Source organism: Callithrix jacchus, chromosome 12 (genome assembly GCF_049354715.1).
Source record: "Callithrix jacchus isolate 240 chromosome 12, calJac240_pri, whole genome shotgun sequence".
Classification (NCBI taxonomy): domain Eukaryota; kingdom Metazoa; phylum Chordata; class Mammalia; order Primates; family Cebidae; genus Callithrix; species Callithrix jacchus.
Window position 1 is genome coordinate 116,746,846 of NC_133513.1, and position 21,166 is coordinate 116,768,011.

A 21,166-nucleotide genomic window follows, 5' to 3' on the forward strand; every position below is an offset into this window, starting at 1 on the left:
TGCTGTCTGTATTACTTAGTTTTAGCATTGCCACAAAGAAATCCCTAAGACTGGGTAATTGATAAAGAAAAGAGGCTTAACTGGCTCACAGTTCAGAAGGTTGTACGGAAAGCGTGATTCTAGCATCTGCTTGGCTTCTGGGGAGGCCTCAGGAAACTTAGAATCATGGTGGAAGGGGAAGGCGGAGCCAGCACTTTCCATGGCTGGAGGAGGAGGAAGAGGGAGGAGGTGCCACACTTGACCAGATCTCAAGAGAACTCACTCATTGTACTGTACCAAGTGGGGATGGTGCTGAACCATCACGAAAACTCCACCCTCACGATCCCGTCACCTCCAACACTGGGGATCATAACCCGGCCACATGAGTGTCTCTGTATCCTTGTAGCCCAGCACCCAGTGCTCTCAATGCCAGCTTGTTCATTCATTAGCTCACTGGTACTGAGTGTACTGAGCACCTGCTTGGTTCTTGATGCTGCCCCTGTCCCTGAGCAGCATGTAATCTCATGGAGGAGGCAGACGCTCACAGAATAGGTCTATGCACAGGAGGACGAAGGCCTCAGAGAAGTTCAGCAAGTACGATAGAAACTGACCTCATGTATCAGGAGAGGCTTCCTGAAGCAGGTGACCTTTGCCCTGAAATCTGCAGTGTGCGGCAGACGGACGGAATAAGAGTGGGTGGGACAGTGGGTGGGGAGAGTATGTCAGCAAAGGGAAGGCCCTGCAGGAAGGTCTGATCACGAAGATGCTTGGCAGGTATGGGTTGAGTTGCATCCCCCTAAAAACTCTGCTCAGTCCTGGTACCTGTGAATGCGACCTCATTTGGAAATAGGGTCTTGCGGTTGTTGCCAAGTTAAGATGAGGTCATATTGAAGTATGTTGGGCCCTAAATCCAATATGACTGGTGTCCTTATAAGAAAAATGGAGGGAGACACACAGGAAGGAGAATGCCATGTGAGGACACAGACACATGAGGGAGGTCTCCGTGTGACAGTGGAGGCAGAGAGGGAAGTGTTGAGCTGCAAACCCAGGGAACCCAAGGGCTGCCAGCCACCCCTGGAAACCACAGGAGGCAAGGAAATTGTCCTTCCCTCCAGCGTGCAGAGGGAGTGGGGCAACATCTACACCTTAATTTTGGACTTCTGGTCTCTAGACCCAGTCTAGAGACTGGGTCTCTCCCAAGAGAGTAAATTTCTGCCATTCTAAACCACTAGGTTTGTGGTGATTTGTTATGGCAGTTTTAGGGAATATAGGAATGGCAGGTTTGAGGAAATGAGAGTGTTGCACAGCATGGCTGGTCTGAGGAGAGGGAAGGAGAGAAGAGCATGAGACGAGGCTGGTGGCGCAGGCAGGAGCAGCATTATGGGGGCATGTTGGTTGCGTCCAGGATGTGTCTTTTATTCTAAGAGCAGTGCATTTTAGGAACACACCCTTCTCTGCTGGGATATGGGGTGTCCTAGAGGGCAGGACTAAGAGCAGTGTGGACGGAGCTGGATGGCCGGTGATGTCCTGAACTAGGTGGCTGTGGAAAGAAGCTGAGAGATGGAGAGATAAATGGCAAGTGGCTGAATTTGGACTAAATAAGGGAATGAGTGGGACCATGTCACCTACAGAGGAAGAATGAAGACCGACTTTCATGAGAAATCCCCTGCATTCTGGAGCAGAGGGGCCAAGTCACAGGACTGGCCTTGGGACGGAAGGGTTGCTACCTTTCTTCTATAACAAGGATGGTTTAAGCATCATCATTGTGGGAGCTGCCCTGAGGGTCCCCACTGCAATATCATACTATCCAATGAAAGCTGCCAAGAGGCTGCTGCTGTCCCCAGGTCACAGATGGGGCAGACTTAGAGAGATTGAGTTACCTCCTTCAGGTTCCCCGGGATAACAAAGTGCCAGCACTGGAAACTGGTTCTCTGTGCTTCCCCAGTGCCTGTCCAGCTTTCTTCTCACCACACAACTATCAGACACCTGAGAGTGCTCCCTAACTCCATCAGCACACACCAGCCAGGCCAGAGCCTACTGAAATGGTGCTCAATCTTTTTTCTCTTTTAAATGTGATTTTCGTCTGTCACATTATCTGCATCTTGCTTCTTTGTAGAGGTGGAACAAGGGGAGAGTTAAATGAATACTTTGACCAAAAGTCTGATAGCTACATGGACAATTAAATCCAGGCTGGGGTGGTCTCAGATGAAGATGAGGAACTTGTTGGGAACTGGAGCAAAGATGACTCTTGTTATGTTTTAACAAAGAGACTGGCAGCATTTTGCCCCTGCCATAGAGATTTGTGGAACTTTGAACTTGAGAGAGATAATTTAGGGTATCTGGCAGAAGAAATTTCTAAGCAGCAAAGCATTCAGGAGGTGACTTGGGCATTATTAAAGGCATTCAGTTTTATAAGGGAAGCAGAGCATAAAAATTTGGAAAATTTGTAGTCTGCAATGTGGTAGAAAAGAAAATCCTATTTTCTGGGGAGAAATTCAAGCCACCTGCAGAAATTTGCATAAGTAACGAGGAGCCAAATATTAATCCCCAAAAGAATGGGGAAAATGTCTTCAGGGAATATTAAAGACCTTTGTGGAAACCCCTCCCATCACAGACACAGAAGTTTAGGAGGAAAAAATGGTTTCATGGGCCTGGCCTAGGATCCCTCTGCTATGTGCAGTCTAGGGACTTGGTGCCCTGCATCTGAGCCACTCCAGCTGTGACTAAAAGGAGCCAAGGTATAGCTTGGGCTGTCACTTCAGAGAGTGAAAGCCCCAAGCCTTGGCAGCTTCCACATGACATTGATTCTGTGGGTGCACAGAAGTCAAGAACTGAGGTTTGGGAACCTCCCCCTAGATTTGAGAGGATAGATGGAAACACATGGATGCCCAGGCAGAAGTTTGCTGCAGGGGTGGGGCCCTCATGGAGAACCTGTGCTAAGGCTGTGTGGAAGGGAAATATGGGGTTGGAGCCCCCACACAGAGTCCCCACTGGGTCACCGCCTAGTGGAACTGTGAGAAGAGGGTCATCACTGTCCTCCAGACACCAGAATGGTAGATCCACTGACAGCTTGCACCATGTGCCTGGAAAAGCTGCAGACACTCAATGCCAGCCCACAGAAACAGCTAGGAGGGGGCCTATACCCTTCAAAGACAAGGGGTGGAGCTGCCCAAGACCATGGGAACCCACCTCTTGCATCAGTGTGACCTGGATGTGAGACCTGGAGTCAAATACATTCATTTTGGAGCTTTAAGATTTGACTGTCCTGCTGGATTTTGGACTCGCATGGGGCCTGTAGCCCCTTTGTTTTGGCCAATTTCTCCCATTTGGAACAACTGTATTTACCCAATGCCTGTACTACCATTGTATATAGGAAGTAACTAGCTTGCTTTCGATTTTACAGGCTCATAGGCAGAAGGGACTTGCCTTGTCTCAGATGAGGCATGGACTGTGGACTTTTGAGTTAATGCTGACATGAATTAAGACTTTGGGGTACTATTGGGAAGGCATGATTGGTTTTGAAATGTGAAGACATGAGATTTGGGAGGGGCCAGGGGTGGAATGATATGGTTTGGCTCTGGGTCCCCACCCAAATCTCATCTTGTAGCTCTCATAATTCCCATATGTTATGGGAGGCACTCAGCGGGAGATAGTTGAATCATGGGGGTGGGTCGTTCCCCTGCTGTTCTCATGATGGTAAGTAAGTCTGATGAGAGCTGATGGTTTTAAAAATGGGAGTCTCTTCCCTGCACAAGCTCTTTGCCTGCTATCATTCATGTAAGACATGACTTGCTCCTCTTTGCCTTGCATCATGATTGTGAGGCCTCCCTAGCCACGTGGTACTGTAAGTCCATTAAACCTCTTTCCTGAATAAAGTATCCAGTCTTGGGTATATCTTTATCAGCAGCATAAAAATGGACTAATACATATATCATTGGACTGGAATCAAGGTGCCACAGAGCTGTACTTTCTCTGGAGGTTCTAGGCAAGAAGCCATTCCTTACCTCCTCCAGCTAGGGTGGCTGCTGGCAGTCCTTGGCTTGTGGCCACATCTCCCTAGGCTCTGTGGTCACGCCTCCTTCTCCTCTGTGTCTGTATATAAAATCTTCCTCTGCCCCCTCAGATTAGGATGCACACGTTTGCATTTAATGACCATCCAAATAATTAAAGATGATGTTTGTCTCAAGATTGTTAATTTAATTACATCATATCTGTAAGCCTTTTACCCTTTTTAATGCCATATAAAGTAACAGTTTCAGGTTTCAAGAATGAGGATGTAGCTATATTTTGGGGGAGGGGCATTATTAGCCTAACACGATCACTTTTAATTTATAAAGTGCTTCTATGCACATTTTCTCATGCCATTCTCAAAATCTTCATGAGAAGGATAAATCCTGTCTCACGGTTCTGACTCCACAGGTGGGGGACAGTGACTGAGAGAGCTGAGGGCAGCCAATCGCAGGTCTAGAAGAATCTCTGGGACCAGTCTGTTCCCAAAGGATGACTCCAGAGAGAATCACCCCATTTCTGAAACCAGCATCGTCCTAGATGTTGGCTTAGGCCCCGTCACTAAATAGCTTTGTGCTAACTGATGTCTCCTGAACGTACGGGGAGCCCAAAAATGCATGTTCTTTGTAGTCAGACAAAGCTGCATCTGACTGTGTACTCTGTGAACATGGGGATTATTCACCTTCCTTGAGCCTTAATTTCCTCATTTGTAAAATGGGAATCATAGGAGAGGTGGGATAACATTTGCCAAACATGAATCCCACCCTCAGACTTGAGATGCAAGAAATGTTTCTTTATGTTTCTACATCAAATCCTACCTGGCTCCAACTTGACCACTTGGCAAGAATGCCCCAGCAGTCACCCAGGGCCACCCTTCTCTTCCCGGGGACTTTATTGAGATTCAGGGAGGTAAGCACCTGCAAGAATGAGCAGGTGAGGGCTTGGGCAGGTGAGGCCTTGGGTAGGTAGGTCTCAGGCAGGCGAGGCCAGGGCCATTCATTCACCACCGGTAACTCTTGGCCCAGGTTCCCACAGCCCACTGGGAGGTTTCCCAGAGTTTGTGATCCTGAGCAAGGCCACAAGGGACTCCTGGCACTGTCTCCACAGGGGTTCCCCAGGTAGGTGAGGTCCCAGTGCCCACCACTCACAGGACCCTCAAAAGTGTATCCTGTTCCAGTCCAGGTGGGTCCCCACAATCTATCTTTAAAACCCAGAGCCTGTCCCTCTCCTGCCCGCAGGGATGACCTACAGGCTATTCCAAATCAGGGTCTGTATAGGGAGGTCTCCTAGAAGTCCAGACAAGTTCTCTTCTTTTCAGAGATTAAAATCTGCCAAACCCATGTATGTACCCCTGGAAGCCCACAGGGAGTGAGGAAAATTCAGACTGGAAGAGTCTGGTCCCCCTAGGGGTGGGACAGGTGTAAGGAAGAAAATTCCTTTTATTACCTAGAGCACATAACAAAGAAAAAAAAAACAAGAAACAATTCACCTTCTAGCACAGACCCTGGGACACAGCAAATGTGTGCTACATGCGACTTCCCTGCCATGGCGCCCCGCCCCCTGCATTTTCCCTGGCCACTGTCTACCTGGGACATAGAAGAGCATGAAGGCCCACAGCCAGTAGGTGACAGTGCTGGTGATGGGAGGTGCTGCCTCTTTGGTTCACCCCTTGGCTGGGAAGGAAGGTTCCGGTAGCACCACAGGACTGGGTATCCACTTAAACTTGGGGAGCCTGGGTTGTCTTGCTGCATGGGTAGGTGGTGGTATTCTGTGATGTCAATCATGCTTCTTTCTCTGACATTTCCTCCTGTCCTCCTTCCAACCCCTAATACAGGCAGCAGAAGAGCAAAACTTCAAATAATCTTCATTTGACTTCCACAGCCTAGGTCTTAGCACAGGAAAATATTTGAAAGAATGCAAATCAGTCAAAGCCAGTTTTTCTTACCCTGTAGCTAGATAACTTTTGGGGAAGGGAGTTGAAGGAAGAAGTGAGAGAGGAAGAGAGAGCTTTGGTGCTTGTGGGAAGGAAAGGAGAAACAGACTCCTCTCTGGATTTGGGGACTGAGAGCAGAGGAGATACTCACCTCCTATTCCCTGGGGAAGGCCTGGGAGCATGTGAAATCTCAGAACTGCCCTTGACTCATTGCAATGCCAGAGCTGCAGGGCAGAAACAGCCAGGTGTGGGTGTCTCAGTGCAGGGAGGCTGAGAGTCACCAGAGAGGCATGGAAGCAGCCAGATGGCTCCTGGGTGTTGAAGAGACAGCATGAGGGGTGGTGGGTGGAGAGGGAGAGAGACCACGTGGCTAAGCTGGGAAGCAGGAGGCAGGTAGGGGTATCCTTGGATCATCAGGACTGCCTCAGGAACGGAGACCAGCAGGAAATGAGGACATGTTGGTGGCCAGGTGGTGAGATGACAGCCAGGATCAGACCCCTCTGCCTGACATCTTGGCCACCTGTAAGCCCCAAGTACACCCCCAGGGCTGGCTGAGAGAGAACTGAGTTGGTTAAAATGAGTTTTAGTAAAAGGGGGACTTGATAGAAATCCAGTTCACTTTTACTGAGCAGAGGTTACATTTCTTGCTCACCTGGCTTCCTAATGACTAGATTTTTCCAGCCCAATTTTTCCAGCAGATAATTAATTCACCTTTAAGCCACCTGGTTCTGGTCACTTAATTGTAGAGGCACAGAAAGAGATCATACACACTCATACATACTCACATACACACATCCCCATTATAGCAGAGGAACAGACAGAGATCATTCACACTCACACCCCCCTTTTGTGGAGGAACAGAGATCATACACACTCATACACACTCACACACACCCATTATTGCAGAGAAGCAGAGATCACACATACTCATACACACACTATTGTAGCGGAACAGAGATCACACACATTTATACATACACACCTCCATTATTGTAGAGGAACAGAGATCATGCACACCCATACACACTCACACACACCCACTATATAGAGGAACAGAGATCACACACACTCATACACTCACACACATTATTGTAGAAAAAAGAGATTACACACACACACCATAACCATTATTGTAGAAAAGCAGAGATCACATACACCCCCCCCCCACACCCATGATTGCAGAGGAACAAAGATCACACACACCCATTATTGCAGAGAAACAGAGATCACATACCCTCATACACACACTTACACACACCCCCATTATTGTAGAGGAACAGAGATCACACACACTCATACACAGATTGTTGTAGAGAAACACAGATCACACACTCATACACACTCACACACACCATTATTACAGAGGAACAGAGATCACACTCATACAACCCCCCATTATTTCAGAGGAACGGCGATCACACACACTCATACACACTCACACACACCCATTTTTACAGAGGAACAGAGATCACACACACTCATATACACACACACACCCATTATTGCAGAGAAACAGAGATCACACACACTCATACACATACACACCCATTATTGTAGAGGAACAGAGATCACACACTCATACACACACACACACCATTATTACAGAGGAACAGAGATCACACACACTCATACACACTCACACACACACCCATTTTTGCAGAGGAACAGAGATCACACACATTCATACACACTCACACACACACCCATTATTGCAGAGGAACAGAGATCACACACACTCACACACACACCCATTATTGCAGAGAAACAGAGATCACACACACTCATACACACACACACATTATTGTAGAGGAACAGAGCTCACATACTCATACACACTCATACACACACACACATTATCATAGAGGAACAAGAACAGAGATCACACGTATACACACACATCATTGCAAAGGAACAGAGCTCACACACAGTCATACACACTCACACATTCCCCCATTGTTTCTGCAGAAAGAGTTGTGCAGTGTTGCTTTCAGCATTTCAAAAGCTGTGAACAATCCTATCATTTGACAATAAAAGCACAAAAGGAGAGACATTTAAAAATCATTTTCCCCTCTGCAATTACTACCCCAAGCCTTTCCATGGGCTTAGGGATGGGGCGAGCAGAGAATGATGCCCACCTCCACCCTCTCTTCTCATCCAGTGTGGCTCTGAAATATCTCTTAATAAGAAGAAAGGTAAAATATTACAGAATTTGTTTATTTGACAAATGTTTGGTAAGAACATAGCAGACGTTTACTGTGGCTGTCCAACCCTTTACAAAAAGTTGGCTTCCTCTAATCCTCCTGACAAGCCCTCGGGGTCATGGCTGTGATGTTTGGTCTGTTTCAGTCTTATGCCAAGGGCTAAGGATTCTAGAAAGAGCACCACCCAGGCTGCAGGCTGCAGATGCTCATAGTTCAAGCAGCAGAGGTCAGCTCATATTCTCACCCCCGCCAGAACACGTGGGCTGTGCAGACAGAGAAAGGAGCATTCAACTCTGACAGGCAGGAAGGCTTCCTGGAAGAGGTGATGCCTGAATTGGGACTTAAAGGGTAAACAGGAGTTTGCTGGGGGAAGGGCAGCTGGCAATATGATCATGTCAATTTTACCAAATGCGCCAAGGCCCTCTAACCATACAAATTCTCCAATGTGCCAAAGGTTGGCTGCCCCCAGACTCTGTTCCCTTGTCCCACTGTATGGGGTGCTGTCTGCCATCACCTTATTAATGAGCTCCCCCTTATCCTTCAAGTCTCAGCTGAGTGGCTGCTTGGTTGTGCTGACTTCAGGACAGAATTAATCACATCTTCTTGTGCCTTCCCTGCCTCATCTGGAAAATGAGGTTGGATGAGTGAAAGATCGAATGCACAATTATCTAACCCCCACTCTCCCCACAAAAAAATGAGGAGGAATTGGAATGGGGTTCTGCAGGGTCCCCCTAGATCATTACATTAATCTAAATGTTTTTTAATTACTTGAGGAAAAGAGTTCTTTGTGCTTCAAGTAACACAGAAGACCAAATTACACAAAAAATGAACAAACAAACCAATACTGGGGCTCATTGTGAAAAAAAAGATGCCACTGGCTGGAAGTGAGGAGGTCCACATTCTAGTTCACGTAACTCCCCTCTTCGAACTTGTGACAATGCATGACACAGAGAATGAAAGATACAGGACACAGTGCGGTGCTGCGGGCTGGACTGCAGGCTTGGTGTGAGCACCAGGACAGCTCCCTGCAGGAAGAGGCCTGAGTCCTGGTGAGGTCCAGCTGCTGCGCCCATCCATCCCCATGGTGACTTCCACTCGCATGCCGTGCTGGAGACTCAGGTTGGCATCCCTAGCCCCTAACATGCCACATCTCCACCTGCATGTCTCCCAGGCTCCTGAGAGTTGCATTGTCCCAAACAATACTCATCAGTGCTTTCTCCAGCCCCCTTCAAGCCTGTGCCTCCACCCTGTCTCTGTCACGGCCACAGTCACACACTAAGGTGTGCTGCCCGACATCTGGGCATCTTCATAATCTCCTCCTCCTCTGGGCACTGAGCCCTCAACCCCACTTGCTGAGGGTCTCTCATGTCACCTCCCTCTGGTGGACATGCTCCTTGCTAGCCCTGTTCTTCCTCACCTGGACCCCTCAAGCAGCTTCCAGCTCCTTTCTCCTTCCAGGCCTTCCCCTTCTAGCCACCCTCCAGACCAGCAGTCAGAATCTCTTCCAGAAGTTGAACCACACTTCGTTGTGCTTCTCATTAAAACACCCCAGTGACTCCCGCTGTGTAGGATGGTGCTCAGCAGTAGTGGGTGTGTGATGCGCCCTCGGGATCCGCCTAGCCCCAGCCTCATCTCTGAAGTCCCCGATGCTTAGGACAATCCACCATGCCCTGAGCTCAGCAGCCCTCTCCTCCCTCCCCACGACCCATTATTGTTCTGCGTTTTTCAGGGCCCAGGAATAGAGCAAAATGGTGGACCCAGTGGATTCTAGACCAAGACTTTCTGAATTCAAATCGGCTTGGTCACTAACTAGCCCTGGGCAACTTACCTGTGTGGGCCTCCAAGTCCTCATCTGTACAATGGGTGTAATGATGGTACCTACTTCCTGAGGTCATTGAAAGGATTAAATGCATCCATGAATGTCAAGTCCCCAGAATGGTGACTGACACACAGTGAGCAGTCAAAAACAGCAGTGTCTAGTGCTACTTCACCTCCTCCAGGAAGCCCTCCTTGATGATCTCAGTGCAAGGTTTCTTCCTTCCTAGAAAATTTCAATAGTATTCGAGTGGCAGATATGGCACTTTAACCCAGATGGTCTGCTTTGCCAACCAAATCCTTTGTATCCCACTGTGGAGCACCGATCCTGCATCTGGCTCATGCACTGAACGGAGGAAGCAGAGAGCTGTCAGTGGAACATCTGCATGTGGAGGTGCCACAAGCCCACAGAGGGTGGCATTCAAGTCTCTGTGTTGTCACACTTAGCGGATGCTCCATCAGGATGGGTGGGTTCAGAGGTCAATGGGAAAAATCATGTTTTCTTCCCACGGTCTTGTGGACTTAGCCAGCTGTCCCCAAATGCTGCCCCCACCAGTGAGCCCAAGCTGCTCCCCTAGATATGAGCTCCACCCTTTGAGGGTTGCTGGGCCTGACACCAGCCTGCCCACTGCACTGTAGATCAGGGCTGTGTGGGTGGTGGAGCAGTGTAAAAGCACCGTCCTCGGAGTCAGGTACCCCTGGTGTGCATCGAAGCATGGCCACATGGAGCTACAGGAGGTTCTTGGAGGTGGGGGATGCCCCATCATATGGTTTGGCTGTGTCCCCATTCAAATCTCATCTTGAATTCCCACGTGTTGTGGGAGGGAGCTGGTGGGAGGGACCTGATGGGAGGGGATTGAATCATGGGGGCGGATCTTTCCCATGCTGTTCTCATGATAGTGAATAAGTCTCATGAGATCTGATGGTTTTACAAGGGGGAGTTTCCCTGCACAAGCTGTCTCTCTTTGCCTGCTGCCATCCATGAAAGACGTGACTTGCTTCTCCTCGCCTTCCACCATGATTGTGAGGCCTCCTCAGCCACATGGAACTGAGTCCATTAAACCTCTTTTTCTTCCCAGTCTTGGGCATATCTTTATCAGCAGCATAAAAATGAACCAGTCCACCCCACTCCAAGGAGAGAAGGAACCCCCTTTTCTCTGCAGTTCCTGGAGCCTCAGCCTGGCCAGAGAAGGGTGAGGAGAAAGCTTCAAATTGGACATGAGTTTGGAGTTTTAAACTAGACACAATTTTAATAATGAAAATAACCCGAAAGTTTTAGAATCTGCCCAAGAGACACTTCCAGGATGTGCTGAGCACCAGGAAGGGACGGCTGGTACTGTACTGTTAAAGTGGCATTCAGAGAAGTCAAACAGCTTGATATTCTCAGGCCACTCCGTGGAGGCTGGGTGTCCAGCTGTAGCTGGTGACCGAGAAGTGCTGTTCTGCCTGGGTTGGCATGGAGGGTCTGGCTCCTGTCCACCTCTGGGACCACACAGGCCTCCTACTGGGTCTCCTGATGGGGAAAACCAGGGCAATGGCTGAGACACCCAGGCTCTGATGGTCAAACTGAATGGCCCTGGACAGTCCACAGTGAGATGGCAGGTGTCTGCCTGCCAGATGTACAGGTAAAGGAGCAGGGACCGTGTCTGCCTGCGTTTGGGTTGGGCTTCTGGATGTGTTGCCCACATATGCAGGTGGAACACGGGACTGTTAGGTGGCTTCCCTGCCAGACACCTGAGCTGGCTGCCTGCATTTATCTGGTCTGACACCAGTTACTGCCCCCAAACGCAAAGCTAGGCTGTCAATTACGGCATAAACACGGCAGGTGCATAATGCAACTGAGGCTATTACAAGAAAGAAAAGGTGGTGAAAGATGCCCAGTGCATTGGGAAAGATGAAATGCCTCTTTCCATAAGCATGAATGTTGTCCAGGTAGTAATCCAGCATTTAGCGAACTTTCTTAATGAAATGAAGAGGTAATTTTAAAGTTAGATCTGGAAAGCCCTCATACCTCCAGCGCATGGCTTCAATGAAATATCCCTCAACACGAAAATATAGACAGTTAGTTTTTTCTTCCAAAGTGAAATGCTGAGAGCCTTCCATTCCTGGTTTATTATGCTTTCTGTATCTCTGCTCATTTTTCACCAGTATTGCATTAAGTATTGATATTGATTTCTTGTAAATGGAACTGAAATAGATGGCCCACAGTTTTTGTTATTGTTCGGTGGCACTTGTATGTAATTTATTATGGCTGTAATGGAGGCTGCCCCTCGCTGCCACGGCTTAAATTAAATGTGCCACGCTCTGGCCTCTGCTCGCCACCTGCATCTCTCATTTGATAGCAAAAATTATTATGTATAAAGTTTCTCTTTCCTCCTTACCCCTTCCATAAGAAACAGTAACTATGCCCTCTGTGTTGTTTTGAAAGTTTGTGTTGATGATGTCCATCATTAGTGAAAAATACAAAAGTAGGAAGAGAGAGGAGAGTTTCCTCCCGGCAGCTGGGTTCTGTTTGGTTTCTGGGAGGCCTGGCAGGCTGGAGACCTGGAGCTCTGGCCTGGTTTTACTTCAATCCAATGGAGTGACCTTGGGCTAGTCCCCTTCTCCCTCTGACTGTGGTTTTCTGAAGAGGCATCCATGGCTCACATATGTGCAGGGTTCTGATGACAGACCCTGCGGTCCAGGGCCAGGGAGCTAAGGTACCCTTTCTTTGCATGTGCATTTTCCCTTCAGGGAGTGCCCAGGGATAAGACAGTGAGATGGGAGGGTGGTATCTGAGAGGGTTAGGGCACCAGGCTGGCATGGCTGAGGACATCTCCTGAAGGCAAGGTAATGTACGTTTGCCTGGAGACGAGCAGCTTAGAGTGTCCCATCCAAAGTGGCAAGGTGCATTGCGGGTCCACAGAGGAGGCAGATCTTGAAGCCAGCCAGGGAGTGGCCCCCTCAAAACAGGGAAGGGCAAAGCAAGGACAAAGGGAAGTCTCCTGGCAAAAACCGCCCCCCAAAAAAACCCAAACTGGAAATTTTCTTTCTCTTTCAGTTGAACCTCTTGGCTGGGCCAGGCCAGAAGAGCCACACCAAATAGTCTTGGGGAATAGCTCTCGGACCATCCTTTTCCAGCACACACAGGATTCTGCAAATGTCCTCTGTCTTCTCCAAGGACCCCATCTCCCTTTCAGGCTTCTGTAGTGGGGGTTCTGCTTCTGGCCTGTGTCTTTCACTGTGTCAAGGCTATTTTAGGGTGAGAGGTACCAGGAACTGTCGTGACTGGGGGGAATAGGCAGACCCAGTATTAACGTGGCATGTGTGTGTGCATTTGTGTGACTGTGTGCATGTGTGTGTTTGTGTGTGTGCATTGCACCTCAAGTGCAGGCATCTTTATTACCAAGCCAGCCCTTGCTAAAGACAGGCTCAAAGTCACGTGATCTTAGATCTGATCATTTGGCTTATGTGGTTTTCAATTCTCATGATTTCCTGTTAGGCATAAAGGTTTCTAGAAAACTTTCAAAGTGCCTCACACAAGCCCCTTCTGCTCCTCTACTTCTTAAAGAACGAAGTTAGATTTTTGTGCATTCAGCATGGGACAAAACAGTGTCTATTAATGAGACGTCTTTTCTATTGGTAATGGGAGCCACAGGCCTTGTACTGGGGTGGACACAGACCTTTTGGGGTACCCTGCTGATGCTGGTTCTTCATAGAAGCCTGCCCTTCTCTAGTTTCCTTCTCCGAACTGGTAAGTCCCCATTCTTCCTCTAACTGCTCTAAATAGGTCAGCTGAGCTTCATTCTTTCTGTCCTCAGGCCCTTCTCGAAGGCATCTGTGTACTGAAGTCTGCGACATTTCCCAACGCGCAGGATGAGGGCCCTTCTCCTCCAGTCTGACCACTTGTCCGTTCATGCATGCATGCTTTCATTCATTCATTTGTTCACTCATTTGTGGAGAAACGTGTGAAAAAAAAAAAAAGCACATGATTTGGAGGCAGACATAACTCAGTGGGGTGCCAGAGTGGGATATTTCCAGATTGCAAAAGCAGATTGCTAAATTTTTAGGCGTTTTGCGCTGGTTTTTAAACACATATTAAAAATAAAATTATAGAAAATTGCAATTAAGTAAATTATATCAAAAACAAAAAAAATACTCAAAAGTCATCATTTCCTACTTATTTTATAATATCGTATTACCATCTGTATGAGGTTTCCAAAGTTTCTCTGTGAAAGCACAGATCGTATTTAGGCTTTGCTGGTCTCTGACACACTATCCAGCTCTGCCGTTTAAGGTAAAAAGCAGCTACAGACAATGCATCAAAGATGGGCATGGCTGTGGTCCCGTCAAACTATTTGTAAACATGTAGCACTAGATTTGGCCCATAGCCCGGGCCCAAGTTTGCCAACTTCTGATCTATGCTTTCGAGGTTAGTTATGTCTGTAACATCCTCATGGTGGAAATACTGTATAACGATTCTTCCCGACGCCACCTTCCATGAGCTCATGCTGGCAGCTTGGAATACGCCACATTAAGAATATTTACACCACAGAAATTGGCAAACACTAAAAATCAGTTCTTTCCCCAGAGAACCGGCTAAACATTCATGGGGACACCAGTGGCTGCATCTGAGTCTTGACTCCATGTTGTATTAGCTGGGTGGCCTTAGGCACCTGATTTACTCTCTGAACTTTAGTTAATTTCAATAAAGGCAGAGACTATGCCTATCCCAGAGGGCAGGCAGGGGCTGAAGCGACACAAGGTGACCTGACGTGTCTAAAGCACGCAGCATGAGGCCTGGTTTAAGGGAGATTCACAGTTGAGACAAGAGCTCTGGCCTCAAGGATTCTCAGGATCCTGGAAGGAAAAAGTATAGATCGACCATAGAACATGAAAGAATCAACACCTACAGTGGAAATATCTGATCAGCCACTATCCAGCCTGGGGACCTCTGACACCTGATTCTTGGGCCTCAGAGCTATGGTTTCAATCTCAACCATGACCCTGCAGACAAGTCCTCTGCAACCCTGCTCCTGCTTCCACGTCCCACTGCTGACCCGACCACATACCTTGAGACCCCTCGCCCTTCCTGATGCACAGTCCTGCCCTGGAGTCCTTGCTCCTGCTACCCCCTCTTCCTACGGTTCCCCTTCCTGCCCCTGTCTCTGGACTCAGCTCACAGGCAGCCTCTCTCGGCAGCTTCTCAGCCACTCCCAGGCAGATCTCCCATCCACAGTCCCCTATATCCTTGAGAGGGGATTCCAGTTCTCCCTAGTGGCCTATGAGGCCCTGCACTGTCTGGACCCCCGTATGAATCATGTTTGGCATTTTCTGTATTTTATGATGCTTTGACATCTTGGGGACCTTGCTGGCCAGAAAGCAACTTGCTGTGAGCTCACCGCTCATGTGCAACCAGGGCCCATTCTTCACTCACCTCTTCATTCTCACTCGCACACTAACCAACATATCCCCTGCCCTAACCTATCCCTGAGGTGGGTACCGAGCATCTAGAGTCCACCCCAGAGCCCAGAGGCGCCACCGACATGATTCGGACTAGCCAGTCCTGGGCGGTTTCCTCTGCCTGCCTGGCCTTTACCGAGGAAATCACAATGTGGCTCTGCTGGCCCAGGCTTCGCCTCACTCCTTCTGTGTCCTGGCCCTACCCCGTCCTTCCCCTCATGGTTCTGTGTGGTGCTGCCTGCCCCCACCCCAGGATGTCAGTCAGAAATACTTTTTTTTTCAGAGGCTCTGACCTCTCTATTTTGTCACTCAATTGCCTCTATAAATTAAATCTGGGTACAATCCTGAAACACCCTTCATCATCTTCCCAGGCTCCTCTCCTAACCCACCCCTGTGCACCTCATTCCAGATGCACTGGCCACATGCTGCCTCTCAGGCGTGCCGCACTCAGGCCTGCCCCAGGGCCTTTGCACTTGCCTCTCCCTCTGCCTGCACTGCTCCACCACCAGGCATTCTCACGGCTCAGCCCCTCACTATGGAAAGACTCTGTCTCATTGGTGCTTTATCAGAGGACAGCCCCATATTCTCTATTAGAAAGCTCATTCTACCATACCCACCTGCACTCCCTATTTGATAACCTGCTTTATTTCTCGGTCTCCTACCAGCCCCTGGCATCCACACATTTGTTTATTTCTGTCCCTCCTTCTTGAGCATAAGCCCCAGGAAGGCAGGAATAGGTTTGTTCAGCTCGCAGCTGCATCCCTGTGGCTTAGAGCAGTGCCTAGGGTGGAGTAGGGGCTCTGGAAGTGTGTGGTGCCTCCTCTGGGGAGAGGAAGGCCTCTCTGAGCACCTTCAAGCCATCTCCGATCACCTGCTCACAGACATCGTGTGTGGGTGCCCCCACTGGGTCATGGACTGGCCCCTTTGTCTTGGCATCTCCCTGCCACAGTCAGGTGAGCAGGGAGGCCCAGCTTGGGTTTGTGGACTTGGTGTCTCCATATCAGGAGAGGGCTCAGAGCAGAGAGTGCATGTTTACATTAATGGGAATAAGGGAGGTTTCTTAGAGGTAGGGATATGGGATAGGGCAGGAAGAGAAGGGAAGTGCCTGGAGTTATAGGCACCAGGTGGGCGGGTTGGAGAGAGCACTTCGGGCACAGTTGCTGAGGTAGGCAGGGGCTCTGACCCACTGCTGCCCCATCTCCAGCCTCAGTTTCTGCTCCAGGCCTCAGGCAGTCTGCTCCCTGCAGAGACATGCTCCCTCCTGCCTCAGGACCTTGGCACATGCAGCTACCTCCTATAAAATATCCTTCCCACTCCTGAAGCATTGCCCTCCTCATTCATCCTTCCACTCTCAGCTTAAAGGTCAGAGAAGCCTACTCTGCCCTCCCAGACCCTGTCAGGGTCCTCTCCCACCTCCTCCCACTTTACTGTATTTTTCCTTGGTGAGGGATGGAATGCCACAGCTGGAGGTGAGTACGTCCATTAGGATTGGGGTTAACATTGCTCTCCCTCCCTGAATGGAAGTACAGGGAGCACAGGGGCCATGTCTAATTTGCCCAGAGCCAAATCTCCAGCTCTTAGTACATGCCTGGCACATAACGGGCCTCAGCATGCAGGGGTTGGCTGAGTGAGATCCAGCCTGGGAGTCGCCAGAATTCACCGGGGTGTCACGGGAGACCAGGCAGACAAAGCTGGTAGGACTTCCTGGAAGGATCTGAGTCGCAGTCACAGGGCCCCTCCCACCAAATGCCCAAGGTCAGGCAGCACGTGAGTGTATAGGGGTCCCCACACCTCCTATTCATCAGCTTTGCCTGGCAGAACTAGACCAGCTTTTGGAAACCAGACCTGCGTAAGCAATAGGTATGTTTGAGGCTTTAACAAATCAGGCCTTTTAACATCAGAAAGCCAGGCAGTGTGGCTGCAAATTGGAGATTTTCATTTAGCTCCTGGTAAATAGCTTTGTATGGAGGAAAGTGGAGCCAGGCCCAAGAGCAAGAAAAATACAGGTCAGGAGCCTGGGTCTGTCTAAACCTAAAAGATGCAAAAAATCTTGTATCCTAAGACCACAAGGCCGGGTTTTGGAGCTGTGGCACACATGGGCATTGAGCCTCGATAGCTCTGAAATTGGGGCTGGACCTCCAGCCAGCTGCAGAGGCCTGACCAGCACCTGTATGTGATGTGGGGGCTTGCAGAGGCTGAAGTGAAGGGTTCTCTTTTCAGCAGCTTCCACTGTGATTTCTGGGTCAGATTCACATTCCTTCAGAGCATAGAATCAGCTGGCCTGTTACCAGGATATTCCCAGGGCCTGGATCAGCATCCACCCTGCCTTCCCAAGGAATCAAGGAAGGTAGGGAGGGAAGAAGAGGGGGAAGAGGGAGGGTAGAGGGAAGGAAACAGGGAAGGGGTTCCTTATTCTCCCCCAACCCCATATTTTACTATGACAAGGAATTCTTGCATTTTTCCTGCTCATGAAACTTCCTAGGCTATACCACCTTTTGGGTGAAGCAAAGTCACATGGTCCCTGAGGCCGCCATTCCATTCCAGCTCTCACTTCTTTTTCTCCTCCTCTGTGGCTCCTTCAGCTCAGGAGGAATCTCCATTTTGTCATCTGTAAAGATGATAGCTCACTTCTCTCATTATTGGATTGTTGAAAGTCAGAACTGAAAGTCAGAACTCAACGAGGAATAAGGCCATGGGCAGGGCCACACAGAGGTCGCCCAGGTGGCAGCATTATGGGAGATTAGTTAGGAAGTCCTTAGACACTCATTCTAGTGCTTGACCAAAAAAGCAGAAGTGAGTATTTCATCTGGACTCTCATCTGCTTACCTTTGTTTCCCTGCCTGAAGTTGAACAGTAAATCATGTCCGAAAACACAAGCCATACGAGAGTCTCCCATCTCTTCCCTCAAGCTTGCACATGTTTCTGTGAAACTGGGGAACTGGTGTAGGAACTGGCGTGCAGTGTTTGAAAAGCCCCCTGGAAGGTATTTCTAAGCAGAGCTGGAATATGGAGCCACCAGCAAGTGGATGGAGGGGACACTGTGCTTCAAGCCCAGCAGCATTAGAGAATCTATTGGGTGCCAGTGGGCAATAGTGTTTTACAGAGGATCCACAGGTCTCCATCCTTGCTGCCCCCTGTTGGTCTGATAGGAATGGCACCACCACCGTGATCATCATCCCCACTTACTCACTCATGTACTGAGTGCTTGTGGTGCACCAGGCTCTGTGGCCAAGATCTCCACGTTCCTCTCAGGGTGCCAAGGTTTTGTGTTGGCCCAAGATGTGCTTGTTCTGTGACCTTGGATGGGTTCAACGTGGCCTCAGGTATCTCACCTATAAAACGGGAATAATAATAATACCCACCTTCAAGGTCATCATGAGGAATAGAGCTATGTGCATAAAACTCATGGCAGACATGTGGCTATAGTAAGTGGCCACTAAATGTCAGTTTCTATTATGAACGCTAATGGACCTCCCAATAACCCTGCATGGTAGGTTATTATCATCCAAATCTTTCATATGAGGAAACTGAGGCTTACAGAGGTTTGGCAGCTTGACCATGGGCTCAGAGCTGAGAAGTGGTGGTGCTGGGATGAAATGCTAGGCAGACTCACATTTGCATTCTTAGTTATGACTGTGAAGGGAAACATGGAGGTCTTATTTCCATCGTCTCCTTTGGTGAGAAGACTTACAAAACGCCACTGAGCAGTGTCCCTCTTGTTGAACATTTTTGTACACATCTCCCAGTGCATACCTACAGGACATGTACCCAAGAGTGGGATTATCGTGTCACAGGCACGATGACTACACAACTTATTGTTCAATCCAGGACACTTTTGAGAGTAAAAGGGGTGGCTTATATTTATGCTGGGGTATCAGATGTTTTTTCAGGACAATCTACTTTGCCATATACATGCATTTTAAACACAATATTTAATGAAAAACATAAGGCTTTAGAAAACTTTTTAACTTCCATGCATTCCCCCTCATACTTATGACTTACAAGCTGTGGTTTTTTAGTATTTCAGTTCAGTATTTAGTTAAAATAGAAATGTCTGTAGATTTACTTGTGTGTTTTCCATTTGATTTGCTCACTGTTCCTTCTTGTAGCATAGACACGCTTTCTGTTATCTTTTAATTTTTTCCCTAATGAATGTCTTTTAGATGTTATTTTACTGACTATAGATCTGTTGGTGGCAAGCATTTTGTTTTTTGTTTATAAAATTTTATGAAATTACTTTTTATTTCAAACTATGTTGGGTACACATTTTAGGTAGGTTAACATTTATTTTCTCTCAGTACTGAAATGATATGGTTCCATTGCTTCCTGGTTGTCATTATCATTGTTGAGAAGTCTGCTGTCATTTTAATGTCTTTATGGGTGATCTGTCTTTTCTTTCTGGCTGTTTTTAATATTGTGTCTTTGTCTTTGGTGTTCTGCAGTTTCAATGCACTGTATCTACACATATCTTTTATTCTTTTTGGTTGTATGCTTCCTAGATTTGTGGGTTCATGTCTTTTATCAGTTTGGGAGATTTCTTGGCCACTTTCCTCTGAAGAAATTCAATTTTCTATATTCTTTCCTTCTGGGATTTTTATCAGATATTATTTTGAACTTTTAATTTCAGCCTTCATAGAGCTTAACTTCTCTATCATATTTTCCATCTCCTTGCCTCAAGTGCTACACTAATAGGTAATTTCTTCAGCTCTGTATTCCAATTTGCTAATCTCTCTTCAGTTGTGTCTCATTTATTATTTAACTCATGCATTGTATTTCCGATTTCAACAATAGTTTCATTCCTAAGAGTTCTACTGGTTATTTCTCAGATATTTTTGGTTACTTTGATAGTCTTTTGTTGCTTGCTTATTTTTGTAATGCCAATTTTAATTTCCTTTCATGCAATATTATTTCATATTATCTAACTAATAATTGTAATTTCTGAAATATTGGCATTCCAAGTTTATTGTTGGATGTGTTTGCTTACTTTAAATCATAGTGACTTGTTTCCTTGTGTATATGGTGGTCTTTTGTTATGGGGGCATATTTTATGTGCTCAATTGGTAGGAATCCTATAGATCTAAATGCTGTCTGCCAAAATGTCTTTGTATTAGATTTCTTTCTGAGACCTAAAAAGGGCTCAGAATGTGAGGTCACTTTACATTGCTGAGGGTCTGTAATTTAGTATGGCAGTTTTAGGCTTAGCCCCTCTGCCTTGCTGATGGCCCAGGGCTTGGTGTCTCAGTTGCAGAGCTGATATTGACATTTGTCCTCAGTGCAACCCCATCTTTCCATCTGCTTCATGCCAATTTTCTTTAGTTCAGGTTTGTTTCTCTGTGGGGTGGGGAGGAGATCCTTGGACACTGAACTTACGTCTTACAAATATACCAATAAAATAAGTGCAGCAGGACAGCCCTTTGGATAATATTAGCTTCCATATTGCTGGAAACAGAAGTCTAGATGCATACGTTTTCCAGGGATGAAGATTCCATATCTAGAAAATGGGCAAGACAATACTGACTCCTTCATGAAACTGCTGAGAAGATAAAGTAACTGAGAAGTGGCTACTGATGCTCCCTATTCTCCTGCCCCACCCCTGTTTCCTGAAAGTGGACTGACCTACTCTTTACTCACATTTCTGATGAGCCATAGGCCAGGAAGCCTTGAATTCTGGGGGTTTCTGGGCCATTGCTTCAGCTACTCACTCCTTTCTTCTCAACATCCATCATCTCTCTACAACTGATTCTAACCTGCTTCCACTTCATCTTGTCCCACAGCCTGAAACCCTTGG